The following is a 21,547-nucleotide window of genomic DNA, read 5'->3' as shown; positions in this document are numbered from 1 at the left end:
ATGCTTCAGATTGAGTCATAACAATCTTTAAGCATGTTGCAGTCTGGGTAAAACAAAATAAGGTTACTACCAGACACATCTCTCTTACAAATTTCAACACACCGAGGAGACAAGCTATTTGCACATTTGGACACTCTTTTTAGATTCCAAATGTATCTTCTTGAGTGACAAAACTTCTCTTATTGAGCTTTACCTCTCTGATTGGCTTATAAAACTTACTGTTCCCCTTTTTCACCCTCCCCGGAATGCAGATTCTAACCAAATCCCCACCATTAAGTTTAGCATTCATCACCCTGCGGTACACATTATAATGTATTTTGGACTTTTCCTGGTTATGCTGCACTCTTTTCAGGACCTTTTCTTTGTACTCCTTAGACTTAATAACATTGTAAAGAGGATACCTGGTTTTGAGCCACCAGGGGCAAATGGATGAGGTGAGTTTTCTGTTCTCCTAGAAGAAGAACAGGGATTTGCCTGCGACAGAATCTGGGGAAATTCCATACGCCCAAAGTCTCTTACTAATGACTACAATAAAGGGAACTGTCTCAAGTAAAACGCTGTGTATACTGACCTTAGAAACCTCTTAAATAATACTACTAATTCATTGCATAGTAGGTCATGTAGTGTTGATCTGAGAAGTTTGTTTTCTTGAGTGGTGTGGAACTCCATCATTTCTGCTGACGCAAATTACACTCGATTATCAGTTACAAGATACTTAGGTTAACCTTCCTAGCTGAAAATATCTATAAAAAAATCTAGAACAGAAACAGTGAAAATGTTTTCAGTGAACAACACCTCTAGCCACTTTGAATGGGAATCTATCAATTCTACAGCATGTTGCCTGTTAGAGAATACATTTTTTAAATGGTTAGAAATGTTTAAACCCACCTTCTGCCATGGTGCAGTGTGCCATGGAGCATTGTGCATAGGAGGAACTCATGTTTTGCATGACTTACAAGAGGACAAACAAGTGGTACGATCCCTCACATAATGCTCTGCCTCAGTGTCCTCTTCTGGCCTCCAGAAATAGCTTCTTAATAAATTCTTTAAATAGGCCATACCCATGTACCCTTAGTGACATTTGTTAACGAGGATTTCTATTCTTCCTATTGAATGAACACATTTGTCACAGCAAAACACAAACTCTCTAGCAACACTCAGTTCATGGTTGCTGTGGTGGAATATGTACTAAACTACCTACAACATTACAGAAAGCTAATGTCACTAGCAACTCCGATGGGATGCTGTAGACTGGCAGTGACAACCACTATTTCAATGGACTTTGTCTGACTTCAGTACATACTACGAGGATGCAAACTGGTGAGTCAATATTGTGACACATTATATTGTTAGCTGGGATGAAAGGTGTAGACCAACTCATTATGTGATATTGTACTGCTGCATGCGTATGTACATTTTGACTTTTACATACATGTTGGTAAAATAGAAAATTCTATAAATACAATATTAAAAAAACAAAAGTTTGGTGTTATTGTATTAATCCTCAATGCACTCAAGGACTTCAATTTGTTCCTTCTCCCACGGGAAGTCAGTATCTTCACACAAGAGTTTAAAAAATGGTTCCATCGAGGTGGTGAAGTTCCTGAAAATTTTCCTGTACTGTACACATATGAGGAAGGATCTCAGTTTCTCTTTATCTTCAGGTGCAGATGCTTTTTTTGATGGCTTCAACCAATGACTCTTTAGGAGAGACACCCTTTACCCTTTCCAAGCTGGTATGACCAAGACAGTCAACTTGTCGCATGAACAAATAAAATTTGTGTGGACACAGTACCTGGCATTTGTTGGACAGCCTTCTGCAAACGTCTTGTAGCCCAGTGAGTTGGTCTTCCATGTTCTTGGTAAATATCAACAGGCTGTTTTGGAAGCAACAGATAATAGCATCCCTGTCTTTAAACATGAGCTAGGCAACAGGTTGGAAATTAGATGCATCTGAGACCAAATCAAGCAGAATCCTCCTGTGCTGAAACACACCAAAGGGCGTAACTAATGCCCATGGGCATCATTTACTGTGACCCCTGGGTTGCCACTTGCGACCCTTGGCTCTGCCTTTGCGACCTCTGACCTCAGAGGTCACACAATCATTGCCTGAAACACAGGGGAAGCTTGTCCTAATCGACATCTGTGGGGGCTCCACTTACCAGGTTTTTTGTCAATTTTTGTATTAAAAAAATTGTGAATACTATTTTCACTATTACTGAAATAAAAATGGAGTACAGTTAGTTGGAATATGACATTTTCTGACAGGTTCTGTAACTAAAAATGCTTTTGAATACCTGTTTGAGGGAAAGTGTGTTTATGTGAGAGAGAGAGTGTGTGTATGAGTAAACATGTGTATGAGTAAAAATAAAGGCAAATGGTGCACGATGTCACTCCTGGTACCCACTGGATTTTTGGTGAAATGACGCTCATGTGAATGTCGTGAGTGATCTAAACTGCTTAGCCAGTTCAATTTGGTAATACACTCTGCGTAGATCCCTCGTGGAAAAATATGGATACCCTGTCTGACATAGCCAGGAGGCCATTCCCCTTAGGCAACAGATGACTGCCAATGGTGATACTAGCATTTAGGGCCTGGAAATCTACACAGAGTCTCAAGTCTCCATTGCATTCCTTCGTTAGGACCACTGGTGAAATTCAAACTAAGGATTCCATTTCTAAGATGATGCCTTCTCTTTGGAGATTCTCCAGTAGCAGTTGGAGTTCCCTACGATACTGAAAGTAATATTTCCTAACTTTTGTTTCACAGGATTTACGTTTCCCTTCAACTTCATGTGATAAGGGAATCATTTTAGTTCTCCATTATCATTGTTAAATAAATCAGAAAAAATGCTCTTAACGTTCTGATCCAGATTTTCATCTCTGATTATCATCAGTGGATCCGCAGCATATGGGTTGAGTGTTATTTCAACAGGCCTTTGGTCATTCAACTAAGTATGCAAATCTTTTTTCTAGCAACATAAAAGTTTAATCTTGGCAGACCTGTTTTTGAAATCTTCAGCTGTAATAAAGTACTAAAAGAAATGTATTACATCCCCATCATAAGTTACAACTTTGACATCAGGAGGCACTCAACTGCCAACTGTTTTAGGAGAAGACAGTTTCAAAAATGTCCCATGAAACAGTAATAAAAAAATCAACCTCAACCACTGTCAGTATGCACACTGATAGCTTGGACAGTTAGTTGTGAACCTGCTCTCCTTCTTGCACCATTAGTACCATTGTTTTATTGTCTGACATCCCTTCATCATCCAGAGCTGTGCCACTTGTGCTGTCATAGGACACGTGAGCCACCTGAACTCTTCCACTTCTTTTCTTTCTCTGCAAATTATGGCAAAATGCCTTTGTCATTGGTTTGTAGACACTGCAGTTTTTCTTCATTGCCACACATGTTTTGTAATTCGCCACACCCAAATTGCTCGCCACACCTGTAGCACATATACAATGATTCGATTTTTCTCTGTTTATCCACAATCCATTTGTATGCCTTCCTAGTGTGAAACATACTTCACAGGTTTTCCTGTTTTGCTTGTCCTCATTTAACTTTTTGACCTACAACATAGATTGTTCTTTGGCCTTGGAAGATTTAGTTACTTCATCCAGCATTGGTCTCCCATCACCCAGAGATGTTCATTGTTGAAAATGGCCCTTATTGCAGGGTTATCCCCAAACCTTTTGCCTTCTTCCTCCTATTTTATCAGGTCTGTTTTTGCTGGTTTATTATCTCTGTGCACTTTACCACTGCTAATCAGTGCTTAAGTGCAAGTGCTCCCTATAGAAATTGTACTGTTGATTTGTTTATCCATGATTGGCATATTTGATTTACTGGTAAGTCCCTAGTAAAGTGCACTAGAGGTGCCCAGGGCCTATAAATCAAATGCTACTAGTGGGCCTGCAGCACTGGTTGTGCCACCCACCTTAGTAGCCCTGTCACCATGGCTCAGACCTGCCAGTGCATTGTCTGTGTGTGAAGTTTTAAGCTGCCAATTGGACTTGGCAAGTGGAAACCTTAACTTTAACTACATGTCAGGCACCCCTAAGGTAGGCCCTAGGTAGCCCCAGGGGCAGGGTGCAGTGTATGTTTAAGGTAGGACATATACTAGTGTGTTTTATATGTCCTAACAGTGAAATACTACCAAATTCGGTTTTCACTGTGCAAGGCTTATCCCTCTCATAGGTTTACATTGGGGCTGCCTTTAAACATCCTTAAAGCGCAGATTCCCCTTGAGAGCAGATAAAATATGGAGTTTAGGGTCTCTGAACTCACAATGTAAAAATACAACTTTTATTGAAGTTGGTTTTTGAATTGTTTGTTTGAATATGCCACTTTTAGAAAGTAGGCTTTTTCTTGCTTAAACCATTCTTTGACTCTGCATGTTTGTGGATTCCTCGTCTGGGTCAGTTTGACAGTTGGGCTGTTTACACCTCTTCTCTAGACAGTGACACAAATTGGGGCTTGGGTGTAGCCTGCATATCCTGATGAGCCATCTGAGCTAGAGGGGAGGGAGGAGAGGTAGTTCACACCTGAAAGGACTGTGCCTGCCCTCACACAATGCAGTCTCCGACACCCTGGTGTGTGTCTGGGGCCTGGCATGGACAAGGAAGGACCTTGCAAACACTTGAGACCTTGCTTTGAAATTTGCCAACTTCAAAGGCAGAACCGGGTATAAGAAGAAGACCCAAAACCCCAGACTTTTAGGCCCGTATTTATACTTTTTTAGCGCCACAATTGCGTCATTTTTTTACGCAAAATTGCCGCAAACGTACAAAATACAATTGTATTTTGTAAGTTTGCGCCGATTTTGGGTAAAAAAAAGACACAAATGCGGCGCTAAAAAAGTATAAATACGGGCCCTAGAATCTTTCTGGAATCAAAAGGAACCTCTGCCCAGGAGAAGAGCTGAAGGAGGAGTACTGCCCCTTTGCTGTGTTGCTTTGCTGGACTGGCCTGCAGTTGCTGCTTCTGCCTGAAAAGAGTGCAAAGGGTGAACTTTGCTGTGTGTCGTGCTTGAGAAAGTTCTCCAAGGGCTTGGAGTAGAGCTTGCCTCCTGTTGGAAGTCTCAGGGGTACCAAAGACTTCAGTTTCCTCGACCTGCAGCACTGGGAACTGTGTGTTTTGTGCTGTTCTAGAGGAGAAACCACTGCAACCCTGCCAACGAAGCCAAAGGCTGCACCATAACTTGCTGACACCGCAAGGAGTTGCATTGCCCCGTGACCCTGGTCTCACCAATGCTGACATCAGACGACTTCACCGAGCTGCTTCTCGCACCGTGACCTGTGGGCCCCGCACTCCGGCATCGCCTGCTCACACCGCAGCCTGGGCCTTCCTAATGACGGCGCTCCTGCTGACACCGGCACCACTGCCTGGACCGTGGCCTGTGGACACTGCTCATGAGGAGCACGAAGCACCGTCCCGTACCACACTGCAGCCCCGGTCTACTGACGCCAGCACCATTGACTCCAGTGTTGTCACCAGGAATCCCTGCCTGCACCATGGCCTGTGGACACCACTCGAGAGGGCCATGAAGCATTGTCCCATCCCGCACTGCTGGCATGGGCCTACCAATGACAGCGCTTCCTCAACAACAATGCCACTGCCTGTATCGTGACCTGTGGACACCGCACGTTGCACCGACCCGCTTCACACCGCAGCCCTGGTCTCACCGTCGCCGCTGGATGCCGTCACCGAGCCGCTGCCTGCACCGTGACCTCTGGGCACCGCAAGTCGCATCGTCCCACTTCGCACCACAGCCCAACGCCATCCACTCCACCGCTCCTGACTTCATCAGCCCGGAGTTCGATCTGCAACGCTTGTGATTTCAAGAACCCGACGTATGTTGGATATTTATAGTTTTGGTCTTGTTTTACACAGAAAAATATTGACTATTTTTCTAAAACTGGTGTGGTGTTCTTTTGTAGCGTTTTCACTGTGTTACTGTGTGTTATGTGCAAATGCTTTACACATTGCTTCTGAGATAAGCCTGACTGCTCATGCCAAGCTACCAAGGGGGTGAGCATGGGTTATCTGAGCAGGTATCTCTCTTATCTTGACTAGAGTGAGGGTCCCTACTTGGGCAGGATGCAAACCGCCTGCAAGCTAGAGACCCCATTTCTAACATTCATTAATAAAAAACTGCTCATATTGACCATCAGCTGGTCCCAAATCATCTTATCTGTCGTGGAGCCAAGACTATATGAACAAGAAAGGCTTTTCCAGCCCTGTTGAAAAATCAAGCTCTCATTTTTTTTACCCCTAATATAGAAATGAAATCTTTCAAGTGTTTTACTGACAGTGGGTTTAAATCATTCCTCTAATCTATACATAAGTTCCGCAGATTCATCGTAATCATCTTCACCATCGGTGGCTTCAATTTTTGGAAGAGATCTAAATGGTAATGGTTCCTGCCCTTCAGGTCCCAGAAGATATGAAAGAATGCATTTCCTTCTTTCCACAGGTATCATATTGGTGCCTCTTGCAGTTAAGCAGATGAGGAACTCTTCCTTCCACTTTTTCCATTCCAGTGTAGATTCTCCTTTATTTTGTAAAAATGTGTTAGGTGGATCAAACTGCTTGATGAGGATGAGTAGTGAATGTGTATGCAACATGTAACGTGAAGAAGAGAGGGATCCACTAAGCCAAGGTGAATTTAACTGTTGGAAAATAAACTAAGAGGATGGCCTTTCAATTTTTACTATAGTGGAGGACTGCCAAGGTTAATTTAAATGTCAGTGTGGTAAGTATAAGAATATCTTTCAACTTATCATTCGTTAGAATATTCAAAACACTGTCTGTTGATTATTCCTCAGATGGAGACACCATCTGAACTATAGGCAGATAAGAAAATGTGTTCCAATGTGCACTAGAAAATATGATGTGAACCTGCACTATGTGTTTACCTCAGTTGGACGCAATCTGTCAGTACTGTATAAAGGGAATCCAAGATGGCATTCTGCACAGAAACTAGGCTTGAAACACACTGGGTGACTTGTGGTGGCATTAATTGTGAGGAGAAAGGGTGCACTGCGTGAATGGGCGGTGAGTTGGCAGGGAAGCGTTAACACTGAGAGGTCTTCGAGCACACAAACGCACCTAAGTATCACAGTGAAAGCGTGGTTGAGGCTGGATTTGGCATGAGTGATGCGTGGCCCTATTTTTTTCATATTTCCCCCGTCCCCCTGCCCCCTCTCTCTGACCCGACTGCTTCTGAATTGAATGCAACAAAGTCTTAGCAGCATCAGCTGTATGAATTAAATTAGAATGTCCCTGAAAAAACACTTTAAGTTTAGATTACTTTACAAGTCCTGCCAGATCACCGGCTTTTTGGAATGCCGGAATCATCCCTTTCAATTCCCTCCTCTGATGTGCAGCCGCCACAGACATATCTGAGAAAGTTTTGAAGGCGAAATCGCCAGGGACCTGATGTACTCTTAATTGCTTGCTGAAGAATGCGTTCCTTGACACGAAAATCACCAAAATTAACAAGGATAGTTCGAGGATACTTTGCATGGGGTGGCTGTACTACGGGAACCTGATGGGTCCGCATGATGGTAAGATCCAAATGTTTATCCACTGGTTCTGAGAGAACATGCTGCAGGATAAGGTCCGAGATTAAGTTTGTGACAGTCTGGCCATTTTCGCGCCCTTCAGGGATTCCTGTAAATCTCAAATTTGATTGGCGTGAGCGATTCTCAGCATCATCTAGCCGGATCTGTAAGTCTAACAAATCTGCTTGACATTTTGCCACTGACGGTTCCACAGAGACGCAAGCATCCTCCAGGTCAGATACTCGCTGTTCAACCTCCTTAATACGTGAGTTAAGTTTCTGTATATTACTCTAAATTAGATTCAGTTGCGATTCCATTCTCTGATTAGCCTCGTTTTGCGAAGGTTTCAAAACTTTTAACTCAGATAAGATCTGACGGAGCAAATTGTCTGAAAGGATATCGGAGCTTGCCTTGTCTCTGGGTGCATGAGAAAACAAGCCCACTTGAAAGTTCAGCTGATCTGGGGCCGATTCAGAGGGTCCATTAACAGAGGAGTTCGGGGGGTGGGGGGCCCGGCTGTAGTGCTTATCCATGACGAAGATATTGACTTGCAGGACTCGCAGGAAAGATCAAGTAGGGAGCTGTTTGCCTAAGGAGCAGAGGCAGAGTCACTAGTCAATGCAGGAGCACCGCCGTTTTGGCCCTTCACCAATCCACCAAACAGAGGATAGAGTAGTTTAGAGCCTACGCCCATATTCAAAGCCTGGCTGTGAGTAACTTCGGCGTTATAGCTCAGGGCTGATTGATTCAGAGGTGGGCTAACCTTATTCATTGACTGCAAATTTAAATCCAAGTCTAAGTCCGGGCTCCTAGCTTCTGCCAGAGGAGAGTCAAAACCAGCGTTTTGCGAGCTAGTCATAGAGGGCTGTAAGCTGTGAGGAGAAGTATCCCTGAGAGCTAAGCCGATAGTCGGTGGAGGGATGGTATTTGAAGACAAATCCATATTCAGGTGATTGTCGGATGGGGCTGAGCGCTTTGGTTTAGCAGTGCGAGCAGCTTTAGGAGCCCTAAAGGCAGGGCGTCCTTTTCCCTGAGGATAGTGCGGAGATCGGGGCATTATACAGCGCTGCTCCTTGCCCTTACAAGCGACATGCAGCCCCCTTCCTCTCCCCACCTGCGCAACAGGCTTCTGAAAAAGACAACTGGCCTCGTGACAATTTGCACTAAAAAAAAGTTTTTGCGGGGGGCAGTGTCCTTTTAACCAACCGCTTTCCAACACTCACACTGTGTAAATGTGCCTCCATTTCCAGTCCTCTTCTCCTGAAGGCGGAACTCCAAACGTGCAGTATCAGACCTCCTGCGACCTCTTTGGGACTAAAAGCGACAGCCAGAAGAATCCAAGGGAGAGTTCTCAAATCCCCTCCAAGCGGCAAGCGGCAAAAAGCAGGGGGGAGAGGAATCTGAACGCGCCGCCATAGATGCGTCTGCCTTCAAGCGTGCTTCCTTCCTGAGCCGGTGTTCAGCCGCGGAGCATGACGGGAGCTCCTACACGGCCCGCTCGAGCGCAGTGAGAAAAATATGATTAGGAGAGGGGGGAAGGAGGATAGACTTTGCACTGGGAGGGGAAACGCTGCTTCAGAAAGATGGATTTCATAGAGTGTAAATCAATGCGTCTTTATGGTACTTATATTCCAGTCCTTTCGAGTCTATGGTGTAGTGCGCCATGCCAAGGCACCCAATTAAAGAAGGATGGGGTTCGGGGGTGTGGGGTGGCCCCGGATTGCTCAGAAGGGAGGGCCCCAGGCTTCGTCCACCCATGGGTTGGGGTGCAGGTTGGGGGTGGGGGTTGGGAGGGTTTGTAAGGGGTGCAGGATCCGGGTTTTCCACACTAAATAGTAGCTACGCATATTTCAGAATGGTTAAGGGTATAGAGGGGGAGATGTTAATTAGACCAGGTTTAGATCATTTATTTCTTCAGCGATCTTCTATGAGAACTCAATGGCAAGGTTGAATTCTTCATTAAGAATAGTTTCCTGGAATGTCAACAGGTTAAATAATCGGAGGAAAAGTTCTGTAATTGAAGAAAGGATAGCTGCCCTAAATCCCTCGGTTATTCTTTTACAGGAAACTCATATCCCAGTTAAAAAAGTTGCAGGCTTCCACATGTTTAAAAAGATGGCCGAATTCAAGGTGGTTGCCGCAGCCTCAGCAGCCCATAGAGGCGTTGCGGTCTTTCTAGCTAGAGGCCTGAATGCACGGCCACTTGACTTTCTTTGCGATCCCAAAGGACGATGGTGCTGGGTGCACTGTTTAATTGTCAAAGAAAGATTTGTCTTCGTTAGCTTTTATACACCCCTGCTAGATGATCCAGTTCCTTATGTAGGATTATTTCAGTCCCTTTTGCAATTATCAGGTAAAATTATTATTGGTGGGGATTTTAACTTTCTTCAGGATCCAATTTTGGATACCACTGTTAGGGGTAACAAACAACATAAGCCTAGAGTTGCCAAAATCTTTAAAGACTATTATGGGGGTCATTACAACATTGGCGGTAAAAGCCGCTTACCGCCGTGCAGAAGACCGCCAATACACCGCGGCTGCGGCGGGAGACCGCCACAGCTATTATGACACACATCACGGAATCCGGCGAAATTCAGACACCCACACAAGTCCGCCACACCAAAGGTCAGCGATAAATATGCGGAAACAAATCCTCCACCTCCACGCCAACAGAAACACGCCCATGCTATTACGACCCACAAATCCACGCGGCGGTCTTTCAACTGCGGTATTCCATTGGCGGTACACACCGCCGCGCTCAAAATACACACACATCTCCAAAACACCGCCACATTGGACAATTACAAATACACACACCTGATACACATACACACACCACTCCCACACACCCAACACAATATAAAACACACACCCACATCGCCACAAACCCCTACAACCACAAATTAGAGACGAAGGCCAGAGAGAGACAGCACAGAATAGATAACACCATCACACAGAGGCACACTACACCATCACCCACACAATATCCACGCACAAAACACCACATACCACTACACTCACCACACTCATCAACACATACACCACCACACTCATCAACACATACACCACCCCACACATCACACACACCACCCCATGTCACGCCAAAGACACCCCTGCTTCTCCGTGGAGGAGCTCAGGGTCATGGTGGAGGAAATCATCAGGGTAGAGCCACAGCTATTTGGCTCACAGGTACAGTACACATCCATAGCCAGGAAGATGGAGCTATGGCAAAGAATAGTCGACAGGGTCAACGCTGTGGGACAGCATCCAAGAAATAGGGAGGACATCAGGAAGAGGTGGAACGACCTACGGGGGAAGGTGCGTTCCATGGTATCCAGGCACCACATCGTGGTACAGCGGACTGGCGGCGGACCCCCACCTCCACCCCCACAACTAACAACATGGGAGGAGCAAGTCTTGTCCATCTTGCATCCTGAGGGCCTCGCAGGAGTCGTTGGAGGAACGGACACTGGTAAGTCAAATCTTCACTATCATATCCCCCACCCTACCTGCATGCTATCACACACCCCCACCCTCACACCCTCCCCTATCACCCTAACTCCTCACTAATCTACCCATAACACCAACCACCCAGCCCAACCCCAAGACCTGCATGACACAACTAAGCATGGACACCCATCACTAAAGCATGCCCACTGCACAGACCCACAACACCCCCAAACCATCACCACACAAGCCCCCACACAGGAATGCCTGCACTGGGGTTCACGCACACCCAACCATTGCACACCATGAAACACACACATGCAATAATCATGTACTTATACCCCCGCAGGAACCCGAAGGAACGTCACCACACCAGAGGGTCCAGACAACACCACTCCACCCCCAGAAGAGGCCCACAGTGACGACAGCAGCTCTGCCCTACTGAATCTTGATGACCAGCCCGGACCATCGTGGGCCTCAGGACAGTCGGTTCCCCTTGCCCAGCCACAGCCCAACACCGAGCTTCCACCCTCTGGTAACCCCAGCACAGCACCCACCCAGCGGGCCCATACCTCCCTACCCAGGACAGGTCAATCAGCGGTGTGTCCACCACTACAGGGCACCCAGGGTAACCCACCACCCCAACAACAACAGGGACCTGGGGGCAGTGGTAGTGGGCACACGGTCCAGGGGACAGAGGCACAGGAACACCGGGGAACTAGGAGGGCTGCTGTGCGACAGAGGGAGGACAGGCCAAGGGAACCCACTCTCCACGAGGCCCTATCCTCCATCATGGGAGCATACCACCACTCCCAGGAGACGATGGCAACGGTCCTGGACAAGTTGCAGGAGACCCTGCGTCTGCAGGAGGAACACTATTTGGGGTTCAGGGAGGAGCTCAGGACCATCGGCTCTGCCCTGGGCACCATCGTAGGGGTGCTGACGGACATTCAAAAGACCTTGAGGGACACTGTGGCACTCCAAGGGGCCCCTGACACTAGCCAGGACGATGAAATACCCACCACCTCCGCCGGCGCTAGTGGACAGGACGCCCCGCCACAGGACCACCACACCAGCACCCCACCCCCTGCAGACGGACAACCACCACGAAAGCGGGCCCTGAGATCCAGGAACAGGACAGAGCAAGATGGCAAGACCCCCGCCAGGAAATAAGACCACCCTGATTGTCCCCCCACTGTCCCACTTTGTTACCCTGTCCAGATTGGAACTGCCCCAGCTCCACTTCCAATGGCCAGATGTGCAATGTACCTGTGAGACTAATAGACAGGACTCTGCCATGGACATTCTTCCACCATGACCTCTCCCCATTTCACAACCCCCCTATATTTATATGCACTTCAATAAACACCCTTGAAACCTCAATAATATTGGAGTCAGTCAATGATTGTGAACTTTGTATTGTCAATTACAGTGTTAAAAAAGGTTACCCATTGGAAGGTCAACATACCAATGTCACACATCACAAGCCTTTCAAGGGTGCAAGCTGTTGACACGTAGGTTACCACATTACTGAAACTGAAATGGAAGGGCACAACTCAGTTACCAAATAGGGAGTGAAATGTAGGTAGAGGATAGAGGTAGACGTGTGAAATGTAATATAATGTGAAACATGAAATTGTACTCACTTGTGTCTCATTGAAAATATTGCTGTATGACTGACTCCCTGTTGTCGTTTTCATCTTCATCAGCTTCCTCCTCATCACTGTCCACAGGCTCACCCGCTGCAACAACACCGTCATCTGGATCATCCTCCTGCAGAAAAGGCACCTGGCGTCGCAATGCCAAGTTATGGAGCATGGAGCAGGCGATGATGATGTCGCACACCTTCTTCGGTGAGTAGAATAGGGACTCACCTGTCATATGGAGGCACCTGAACCTGGCCTTCAGGAGGCCGAAGGTATGCTCGATCACCCTCCTAGTCCGCCCATGGGCCTCATTGTACCGTTCCTCTGCCCTGGTCCTGGGATTCCTCACTGGGGTCAGTAGCCAGGACAGGTTGGGGTAACCAGAGTCCCCCAATAGCCATACACGGTGCCTCTGGAGTTCACCCATCATATCAGGGATGCTGCTATTCCGCAGGATGTAGGCGTCATGCACTGAGCCAGGGAACATTGCATTTACCTGCGAGATGTACTGGTCTGCCAAACAGACCATCTGGACATTCATTCAAATGATAACTCTTCCTGTTCCTGTACACCTGTTCATTCCTGCGGGGGGGGACCAGAGCTACATAGGTCCCATCAATGGCACCTATGACGTTGGGGATATGTCCAAGGGCATAGAAGTCACCTTTCACCGTAGGCAAATCCGCCACCTCAGGGAAAATGATGTATCTCCTTACGTGTTTCAGCAGGGCAGACAACACTCTGGACAACACGTTGGAAAACATAGGCTGGGACATCCCTGATGCCATGGCCACTGTTGTCTGAAAAGACCCACTTGCAAAGAAATGGAGCACTGACAGCACCTGCACGTCAGGGGGGATTCCAGTCGGATGGCGGATTGGTGACATCAGGTCTGGCTCCAACTGGGTACATAGTTCCCGGATTGTGTCACGGTCAAACCGGTAGGTCACGATGACATGTCGCTCTTCCATTGTCAACAGGTCCACCAGCGGACGGTACACCGGCGGATTCCGCCATCTTCCAATATGTCCCAACTGACGGTGCCTAAGAAGGGCAACAGCGAAAAAACTGTCAGCATTCCTCCAGGTATGTACCCACAGTCACACACAAGACTACACCAGACAATTAACCCATCCGGGAAAGGTTTTGAGTGTAGGCCTCGGTATGTGTGACGCAGTAGCAATTGAAGCCATGTGGGCCCCTGAAATGGCAGCTGCCTGACCTCTAAACTGGGACAATGGAATTGTGGGGTAACTGCGCTGGCGTTGGACACCGTCGCGGTAGGCGGTCGTAGAGCGCGGCGCAATGCTGCATTGGTTAGCATTGGACCCTATGGGTCCCAGGAACCAATGAACAGGTGCGCTGGCGGTGATGATGCGCACTGCCGCGGACGTCACTGCCGCGGACGTCACCGCCGCGGACGTCACCACCATTTTCTATCTCTTCAATCACTAGATACCTGACCTTCGACAGGAGAGGACCTACACTGCTAGTGCTGCTGTGACCTCGGTCTGGAAGCGACGATGGCTGCTGCGTCTGGGGAAAGGGCCCCTGCCTTCACTGCACAGGAGTTGGAGAAACTTGTGGATGGGGTCCTCCCCCAGTATACGCTACTCTACGGTCCTCCAGACCAACAGGTTAGTACACAGGGAGCACGTTGTATGGGCTAGGCCTGGGTGGACAGGGCTGGGTGGATGAGGGAAGGGGGCAGAGTACATAGAACAGTCATGCATGGGGATGAATGGGCCACAGGGATAGAGTTGGGAGGGGGCCAATTACAACGACGGTGCTGTAGGTAATGACTGTTCCTCTTTCCTTGTTCATGTCATGTACGTCAGCGCCCACCAGAAGAGGGACATTTGGCGTGCCATCGCCAAGGAAGTCCGGATCCTGGGGGCCCACCAGAGACGGGGCACCCACTGCCGGAAGAGATGGGAGTACATTCGCCGCTGCAGCAAGAAGACGGCGGAGGCTCAACGTGGGAGGGGTGCCCGTCGCACCATGACCCCCCTGATGTTTCGGATCCTGGCGGTGGCCTACCCGTAGTTGAATGGGCGCTTAAGGACATCACAGCAGACACAAGGGGGTGAGTACAACCTCATCCTATGGACTTTGCGTGCAGTGGAGCTGTCTGGGTGGGGGTGGTGGGCTGTGGGTGTCCCTAGGCCAGGGCGAGTTAGGTAGGCAAGGCCCCTCCGTTACGTAGGCCATGTGGCACTCTACCCCAGCTCAAAAAAAAGGCAAATTGATGTATAGTTGCCCCTTTGCCATCCATGTGGGCAGATTTCTACCATTGCCATGTAGGCCATATCCCAGAAATTGCATGTGCAGAGGGCAGGAGCACGGCGTAATGCAGGGGGCTGCTGCGTTTGTCTTGTCCGCCAACGGTAGCGGTATGCCATGCACTAAAACTCTCTTCTGTCTCCACCCTTTTTCTGCTCTCCCTGTCCTTCTGTACATCAGCATCAACAGGCGGAGGTACAGTGGCACCGGAGCACGAGGGAGCTGCATCCCACATGGCCATGGAGGGCCACACCACAGACTCTGAATTCACCAGTGGGACGGAGGGCGAGGGGAGCTTCACGTCGGCCACAGGATCACCAAACAGCGGCACAGACTCGTCCGCCGATGGGAGCTCCCCTGTGGTGGCGACACCATCTGTGCGCCCCACTTCTACAGGTACAGCCGCCACCTCCCCTACCAGCACCGCCCTCCCAGCAGCCCCTCAGCGTTCGCCCCGTGCCCGCTCACCCAGGAGGGTGGGCATCACCTTCGCCCCAGGCACCTCAGGCCCTGCCCCAGTCACCCCTGCTGCCCTCAGTGAGGAGGCCATTGACCTCCTCAGGTCACTCACTGTTGGGCAGTCTACCATTGTGAATGCCATCCAGGGTGTAGAACGAGAGTTTAAACAAGGTAATGCATTCCTGGAAGGCACTCATTATGGTCAGGCTGTCCTTCAGCGAACCCTGCAATCTCTGGCCTCAGCACTGATGGCAGCCATTGTCCCTCTGTCCAGCCTCCCCCTCCAACTTCCTCCACCCAGACCCAATCCCCTGTACCCCAGCCCATCCCAAGCACACCTACAGACCAGCATGCACACAAGTCAACACACACAAGTAGCTCAAGCAAACATAGGCACCACACACACCACAGGCACTCACACAAGCATCAGACCCATACAGACACAGCAACATCCACTGTCTCCACTGTGTCCCCCTCCTCCTCTTCTCTCTCCTCCCTCCCAGTGTCGTCTACACACACACCTGCATGCACCACATCTACAGGCACTAGGACTCGCAGCAGGACACCCAACACCACAAGCCGCTCACCTACACTCACCACCTCCACTGCCATATACACGTCCCCTGTGTCCTCTCCCAGTGTGTTTGTGACGCCCCCTCCCAAAGTACACAAACGCCGGCAATCACTCACCCAACATCCATCCACCTCACGACAGCCTCCAGTACCTGCACCTGCACCCAAAACAGCTAAAGTGACACCTCCTACAACCACCTCCTCTTCCTCCACTCCCAGAGCCCCTCCAGCTACCCATCCCAGTGTACGTCAGAAACTGTCCCTATGTCAAATTGACGTTTTTGCCCCCACCCCCCCCTCCAATTCATCAGTCCCGTCGTAGCGCCTCAGCCAAAAAGCCTCCAGTACCAGGTTTTTGGAGTGCCCCGTCCACCAGGGCAGGAAGTAGGACCCGGAGCCAAGGCACTGTCAGCCCACCCCCTGTAAAGGCTCCGAAATTGGAGAGTGGACGACGGGACCGTGTCAAGACTCCTGGTGGGACAAACAGTGAAATGGGATCCAAGGCGATTGGTGAGTCATCTGTAACTCAAAAGAAGGTGGGGAAGGTCCCGAGGAAGTCTCCCCAACCTGTTGTGAGTGTCACGGCGGAGAAGTGCGCCATCATTTCCGGCGGTCCAGACACAACCGCCAGCACCGTTGTCACTGGTCCAGAGACCACCGCCAGAGTCATAGCCCAGGAGGGCTCAAGTATCGTAACTGGTCAGGAGACCACCGCCAGAGTCATAGCCCAGGAGGGCCCAAGTATCGTTACTGGTCAGGAGACCACCGCCACCGCCGGAGTCACAGCCCAGGAGGGCTCAAGTATCATTACTGGTCAGGAGACCACCGCCAGAGTCATAGCCCAGGAGGGCCCAAGTATCGTAACTGGTCAGGAGACCACCGCCAGAGTCATAGCCCAGGAGGGCCCAAGTATCGTTACTGGTCAGGAGACCACCGCCACCGCCAGAGTCATAGCCCAGGAGGGCCCAAGTATCGTTACTGGTCAGGAGACCACCGCCACCGCCGGAGTCACAGCCCAGGAGGGCTCAAGTATCATTACTGGTCAGGAGACCACCGCCAGAGTCATAGACCAGGAGGGCCCAAGTATCGTAACTGGTCAGGAGACCACCGCCAGAGTCATAGCCCAGGAGGGCCCAAGTATCGTTACTGGTCAGGAGACCACCGCCACCGCCAGAGTCATAGCCCAGGAGGGCCCAAGTATCGTTACTGGTCAGGAGACCACCGCCACCGCCGGAGTCACAGCCCAGGAGGGCTCAAGTATCGTAACTGGTCAGGAGACCACCGCCAGAGTCATAGCCCAGGAGGGCCCAAGTATCGTAACTGGTCAGGAGACCACCGCCAGAGTCATAGCCCAGGAGGGCCCAAGTATCGTTACTGGTCAGGAGACCACCGCCACCGCCAGAGTCACAGCCCAGAGGCTCAAGTATCGTAACTGGTCAGGAGACCACCGCCAGAATCATAGCCCAGGAGGGCCCAAATATCGTAACTGGTCAGGAGACCACCGCCAGAGTCATAGCCCAGGAGGGCCCAAGTATCGTTACTGGTCAGGAGACCACTGCCACCGCCAGAGTCATAGCCCAGGAGGGCCCAAGTATCGTTACTGGTCAGGAGACCACCGCCACCGCCGGAGTCACAGCCCAGGAGGGCTCAAGTATCGTAACTGGTCAGGAGACCACCGCCAGAGTCATAGCCCAGGAGGGCCCAAGTATCGTAACTGGTCAGGAGACCACCGCCAGAGTCATAGCCCAGGAGGGCCCAAGTATCGTTACTGGTCAGGAGACCACCGCCACCGCCGGAGTCACAGCCCAGGAGGGCTCAAGTATCGTAACTGGTCAGGAGACCACCGCCAGAGTCATAGCCCAGGAGGGCCCAAGTATCGTTACTGGTCAGGAGACCACCGCCGGAGTCACAGCCCATGAGGGTCCAGAATCCCACAGCCCCGCTGGGCAATGATGGAACGTCAAGCCACACACCAACGTCCAGTTTGGAGTTCGTCATGCCACACACCAACATCCAGTGTGGAGTTCGTCATGCCACACACCAATGTCCAGTGTGGAGATCGTCATGCCACACACGAATGTCCATTGTGGAGATTGTCATGCCACACACCAATGTCCATTGTGGAGATCGTCATGCCACACACCAATGTCCAGTGTGGAGATCGTCATGCCACACACCAATGTCCATTGTGGAGATCGTAATGCCACACACCAATGTCCATTGTGGAGATCGTCATGCCACACACCAATATCCGTACCAGAACTGCCATGGCAAAGCACCGCTGAACAGGGCAAAGACTGCCATGGCAAAGCACCGCTGAACAGTCCATAGCCACCCATGGCAAAGCACCGCTGAACAAGGCCAAGACCGCCATGGTGAAGACCGCTGAACAGGGCAAAGACTGCCATGGCAAAGCACCGCTGAACAGTCCATAGCCAGCCATGGCAAAGCACCGCTGAACAAGGCCAAGACCGCCATGGTGAAGACCGCTGAACAGCGCAAAGACTGCCATGGCAAAACACCGCTGAACAGTCCATAGCCAGCCATGGCAAAACACCGCTGAACAAGGCCAAGACCGCCATGGTGAAGACCGCTGAACAGGGCAAAGACTGCCATGGCAAAGCACCTCTGAACAAGGCCAAGACCGCCATGGTGAAGACCGCTGAACAGGGCAAAGACTGCCATGGCAAAGCACCGCTGAACAGTCCATAGCCAGCCATGGCAAAGCACCGCTGAACAAGGCCAAGACCGCCATGGTGAAGACCGCTGAACAGTCCATAGCCAGCCATGGCAAAGCACCGCTGAACAGTCCATAGCCAGCCATGGCAAAGCACCGCTGAACAAGGCCAAGACCGCCATGGTGAAGACCGCTGAACAGTCCATAGCCAGCCATGGCAAAGCACCGCTGAACAAGGCCAAGACCGCCATGGTGAAGAGCGCTGAACAGGGCAAAGACTGCCATGGCAAAGCACCGCTGAACAGTCCATAGCCAGCCATGGCAAAGCACCGCTGAACAAGACCAAGACCGCCATGGTGAAGACCGCTGAACAGTCCATAGCCAGCCATGGCAAAGCACCGCTGAACAAGGCCAAGACCGCCATGGTGAAGACCGCTGAACAGTCCATAGCCAGCCATGGCAAAGCACCGCTGAACAAGGCCAAGACCGCCATGGTGAAGACCGCTGAACAGGGCAAAGACTGCCATGGCAAAGCACCGCTGAACAGTCCATAGCCAGCCATGGCAAAGCACCGCTGAACAAGGCCAAGACCGCCATGGTGAAGACCGCTGAACAGTCCATAGCCAGCCAAGGCAAAGCTCCACTGAACAAGGCCAAGACCGCCATGGTGAAGACCGCTGAACAGTCCATAGCCAGCCATGGCAAAGCACCGCTGAACAAGGCCATGACCGCCATGGTGAAGACCGCTGAACAGGGCAAAGACTGCCATGGCAAAGCACCGCTGAACAGGGCAAAGACTGCCATGGCAAAGCACCGCTGAACAGGACAAAGACCGTGTGGGTATGAATAGTCCGGCACATCAGGCATCGTTCTCCCATGTGCAGCTGGGACTGTGACAGGACATGTACTTTCACGGGGAGACTCATCCAGTCTGGGCACCAGTCCCACCCAGTACCAGTAGAGAACTGCATCTACTTGCGAAGATGTGTCTTTGCACTCCCCTGGATGGCACAGTGGGCAACCCACCCACTGTAGAGAGTTGAGAGACTGTGGCTTTGCACTCCCCAGGATGTAACAGTGGGCAACCCACCCACTTGTTAGACTTGAGAGACTGTGGCTTTGCACTCCCCAGGATGTAACAGTGGGCAAGCCACCCACTTGTAAGACTTTAGAGACTGTGGCTTTGCACTCCCCAGGATGTAACAGTGGGCAAGCCACCCACTGTGGAGACTTGAGAGACTGTGGCTTTGCACTCCCCAGGATGGCACAGTGGGCAACCCACCCACTGAAGTGACTTGAGAGACTGTGGCTTTGCACTCCCCAGGATACATCAATGGGCATGGAGCCCCGTCGTGGATCTGGCTTCGCATTCATCTGGCTGAGGTGCCCCCCCTTCCCTTCCCCCTGAGGTGCCTGTAGTGTTTCTATCTGATGCCCCGGCAGTGTTCTCTCGGATTTTGGTCAGGTATCTATTGTGGGCGTCGCCCATGCATTTTTCGACTGTTGGTGCACGGACATTGTTGTGTACATATCTGCACTACTTCTTGTATTGTACATTTATTTTTGACAGATTTTGTGATATATATATCCGTATATTTTTTAATGAGTAGTATATTGGCACAATACAAAGTTTGACCGCTATTCGCTTTGTCTTTGCATTCTTCCGGGGGGATTGTGGGTTGTTACTGTGATCTTTGTGAATGCATTGGTGTGTATGTTGTAATATGCGAGGGTGGGGGTGGGGGTGTTTGGTGGGTGTCCCCGTAACTTTTGCCTCCACCGTCCCCCGTGTCGTAGGTGCTGTACTCACCGATATGTTCTGCGCCTACGTCGCTGTTGGTCGTAGATGTGCAGGAATGCAAGGGCAGGGAGTATTTGTAGCTCCGGATCCATGGTGTCCTCGTTCCTCGTGGGATGTGTTGAGGTGAGCATTTTCCCATAGCAAAAGCTGTTTCCGCCGTGTTTTTATCCACGGTGAATCCGCCCCGGAAAAGGTGGAGGATTGGTGTGTTGTGATAGTGTGGGCGGTACATTGTCTTCCGCCTGTCTGTTGGCGGTGACCGCCGCGCTGTTTGTCTGTACCGCCGTGGCGGGCGGAGTGTTAAAGTGGCTGTCTTAGTTGGCAGTTTCCGCCAGGGTCGTAATTCCCTTTTTTTGTCCGCCGGCATGTTTGCGGTATTACCGCAGCTTTAACACCGTCCGCCAGGGTTGTAATGACCCCCTATGTCAAAGGGTTGATGCTTTGTGATCCTTGGAGAATGAATGCCCCAAACGAGAGAGAGTATACATGCATCTCACCCCAGTTCAAAAGCGCCTCTCGCATTGATTTTTTTCTGATATCTAAAACATTGCACTTCAAGACTCAGTCGGAGCGGCACTCTGGCTTATCTGACCATGCCTCCCTGGTGCTGGAAGTGTCTCTTTATTTGGAAGCCCCCAAGTTTCAGACTAGAAGGTGGGTCTTTAACCAGCAGCTTCTTCAAGATGAGGGATGGGTGCAGATTTCTAAGGATGAAATAAGTGAATTTTTCAAACGTAATCAGGGATCTTCAACTCCGGCTATAATCTGGGATTCGTTTAAGGCCTTTTTCAGGGGCTTGGTAATTGCCAAGGAGGCAGCAGACAAATCTTCTCAGAGACAACAAACCAGGGCTCTGGAAGAGGCAGTGCAAAGGTGTTTAATTGCTTACCTACATGCCCCTTCGGAAAATAATAGACAGTCTTTTGAATTAGCTAAAAAGGCACTGGCCAACAATTTTCTCAAGAAGGTTGATGTAGGATATCAGACTTATAAACAAAAGATATATGAAGAGAGTAATTTCACAGGCAAATTTTTAGCATGGCAGGCTCGGGATCGAATTGCTGGTAATATCATACATGCCCTATCACTGGGGTT

The sequence above is a fragment of the Pleurodeles waltl genome, chromosome 11, assembly GCF_031143425.1.
Source record: "Pleurodeles waltl isolate 20211129_DDA chromosome 11, aPleWal1.hap1.20221129, whole genome shotgun sequence".
Classification (NCBI taxonomy): Eukaryota; Metazoa; Chordata; class Amphibia; order Caudata; family Salamandridae; genus Pleurodeles; species Pleurodeles waltl.
Note: the sequence above shows the minus strand (reverse complement) of the source record.